This window comes from Mastomys coucha, unplaced genomic scaffold, assembly GCF_008632895.1.
Source record: "Mastomys coucha isolate ucsf_1 unplaced genomic scaffold, UCSF_Mcou_1 pScaffold22, whole genome shotgun sequence".
Classification (NCBI taxonomy): domain Eukaryota; kingdom Metazoa; phylum Chordata; class Mammalia; order Rodentia; family Muridae; genus Mastomys; species Mastomys coucha.
This window is the reverse complement of record NW_022196905.1, coordinates 56,541,407-56,544,562: the sequence shown is the minus strand read 5'-3', so window position 1 is coordinate 56,544,562 and position 3,156 is coordinate 56,541,407. Positions and strand designations below refer to the sequence as shown.

Genomic DNA, 3,156 nt, shown 5'->3' with positions numbered 1-3,156 from the left:
TGTTTTCAAAATGTACTAGCCTTCGTAGTTACTTCATGAAACTGCTTTCTAGTGAAAGCCATTAAGACTATCTCTTTCCACCTTGCTGGTGTGGTGGTTGGCCCCCAATATCTTCTTTATTTTTCCTTCTCACCGACACAGCTAAGTCTCAAAATGAAGCTAGTCTGTCTTGGATGAAACTTTCACATAAAGTGTATCTCTGTCTCACTTCTGTACTGCTTCTTTGAGGCAGCAATTCATTTGCTTTGTGGGAATGGAAGAGCCTTTGGGGAAATTCAGAAGTAATAGTGGTTTTGGTTGGCCAGTGATTTGTTTCATGGGGAAAATTGATGATCACAGTGGCCCTTAAGGTAAAATACAGCATTACCACAAGGGTAACATTCAAAGGCTTTTATCATCCAAAGGTTTAAATCACTTTCTTAGAAAATAGTTACATCATTCCCATAAAACATATTTTATAGAAATTTAGCATTCTTTTTCTTGCAATTTCAAATCTTATAAAGAACAATTGATCAAATATCATGTTCACATTCTCTGGACTAATGGAAAGAAAAATCCAGTTATTGATTAGTCTTTCTGTTGTCATTGTTTCAATGGTAATAGAGGAGAAAGTTCATTTTTGAAACAGACATATTTCATATATATAAGCACATATATAAGCACAATCTATCGGCATGGCAAGAGTTTCTTACAATTACAATTGTAGCACTGTGCATTATATCCTACAAAGAAAGGAAGAACTCAATAGAACCTAAGGCAAATAGAATTTCCAGACAGAAGAGAACTAGGCAGTAAGCTTGGACAATGGTGCTCTTAGCGGACACCAAGACACTACAAAAATGCTAATCATCAAATGGCTTAAATTGCTTGCTTCTGATGTGTGGCATTGTGTATTCAGCTTGACTCAACTGCTGTCATCTTCAGTTATATGCATATATGCAACAACAGCATAGTAGTAAACAATACGTTCTCTCTCTCTCTCTCTCTCTCTCTCTCTCTCTGTGTGTGTGTGTGTGTGTGTGTGTGTGTGTGTCTCCCTGGAGGTAAAAACACTAGAAATGGAGAATATTTAGTTACATATGGCATATTTTGAAATTTGGTGAAACTTCTCGAATAGCAAACATTAGAACTGAACTTTGTATTTCTTTGCCGAGACTATCAAAGTCAGAAAAGCTAATTCAGGAAATGGTAGGCTTCTGAGGTACTAGTGGTGTGAATAAGAATGGCTCCCATAGCCTGATATAGCTATCTCCTGAGAGGCTCTGACAGTGCCCGACTAATACAGGAGTAGAGGCTCACAGCCATCCATTTAACTGAGTACAGGCTCCCCAATGAAGGAGCTAGAGAAAGGACCCAAGGAGCTGAGGGGTTTGCAGCCCCTTAAGACGAACAGCAATATGAACTAGCTAGTACCCTCAGAGCTCCCAGGGACTAAACCACCAACCAAAGAGTACACATGGTGGGACTAATGGCTCCAGCAGCATATGTACAGCAGAGGGTGGCCAAGATAGTTATCAATGGGAGGAGAGGCCCTTGGTCCTCTGAAGGTTCTATGCCCCAGTGCAGGGGACGCCAGGGCCAGGAAGCAGGGGGTGGGGAGCACCTGGATGGTGGGGGAGCAGGAGTTTGTTTTAGTTTTTGTTTTTTTCTTTTCTTCTTCTTCTTCTTCTTTCTTTCTTTCTTTCTTTCTTTTTTCTGGAGGTGAACCTGAGAAAGGAGATACTGTAAATAAGGAAAACATCTAATAAAAAAAAAGAAAAAAAAGCAAAACAAAAAACAAACAAACAAAAAAAAGAAAATAGGCTTCTGCAGACAATGTTTACAGGGTTCCCCAGTAAGAAGCTGGAGTCACTACCTTTAGTAAGGAGAATACGGATGTTATTGTAGCATCGTCTCTGTCTAATCACATTTGGGCAATGACAGGTCTGTGATTAGACAGGAATAGGGAGGCGGAGCTAGAAGTTTAGGAGTGAGGTGGTCTGAGGTCAGAGGAAAGCAGGAAAATCATCATGGAGGCAGATGAGCAGGAAGACGATCCAGCCCCCGTGTGGTTTTAAACAGCCACAAGTAGATAAGGTTTTCATAAGGTTAGAATAATTGGGTTAATACATTATCTTTTTCATTTGGCTCTGAAATTATTGTACTGGCATCTTGTAAATTGTGATCTTAATGATATATGAACCTGATTGATTAAAAAAAAAAGAATGGCTCTCATAGGCTCATGTATTATTTATATGCTTAGTCACCAGGGAGTAACATTATTTGAAAAGATTAGAAGGATTAAGAAGTGTGGCCTTTTGGAGGAAGTATGACACTAGGAGTGGGCTTTGAGGTTTCTAGAGACCATACCAAACCCAGAATCTCTCTCTCTCTCTCTCTCTCTCTCTCTCTCTCTCTCTGTCTCTGTCTCTGTCTCTCTCTCTCTGTCTGTCTGTCTGTCTGTCTTTCTCTCATGAAATAATTCATAGCTACTGCTTCAGCTCCTACCTGTATGCTGCCATGCTCCCTATCATGGTGATAAAGGGCTATATCTCTCAAACTGTAAGCAAGGCTCCCAATTAAATGTCTTCCCTTATAATGTTGCCTTGGTCATGGTGTCTCTTCACAGCACTAAATCAGTGACTAAGACACTGGTCTTATCTACAAGAGGCTCCCCTGACCTCAGATTTCTGTATAAGGTTTCTGAGTCTGATTTTTACTCTTGGATTTTTAAACCTTTCTATCTTATCTTCAGCAATTACTTTAGGCTAAACATGGCTGACTTATTAAGAATATCAGGTATTTTATCACTAAGAATATGAGGTGTTCAATTCCTATTTCTCCATAGGACAGTAGGTCTGACCTAAATAATTTCTGAAATATCAGGAAACTCACACAAATAAATTAAAGGAGTGTATGTAATCCATTCCTTTTAGGAATAAAGTATGCTAGATATGTAGTTCATAATCCTTTTGTCTGATACTTCTGACTCTGATCAGCCACGTGGCTGATCTTTCATATCCATGCCTTTACTTTAGAATGCTATTCACTGTTGAACCAGCAAATTTTTCCTCTCCTCTGTTTCTATAATTTTTGTTCACAGTGCTCTTTTTTTAAATTTTCTTTGGAAATATTTTTTATTCTATTTTTTTACTTTCTTTTTCTTTTTTTTTTTTT

General features: G+C 38.6%; 1 long non-coding RNA gene across 1 annotated transcript in view; it reads right to left on the bottom strand.

The window, feature by feature from the left end:
- Window positions 1-1,667: 1,667 nt before the first annotated feature.
- LOC116070477 overlaps window positions 1,668-3,156 on the bottom strand; it is a 10,489-nt gene continuing 9,000 nt past the window's right edge. Inside the window, exon 3 of the long non-coding RNA XR_004110415.1 lies at window positions 1,668-1,707. This is a non-coding gene — a long non-coding RNA (uncharacterized LOC116070477). The remainder of the gene's footprint in view (window positions 1,708-3,156) is intronic.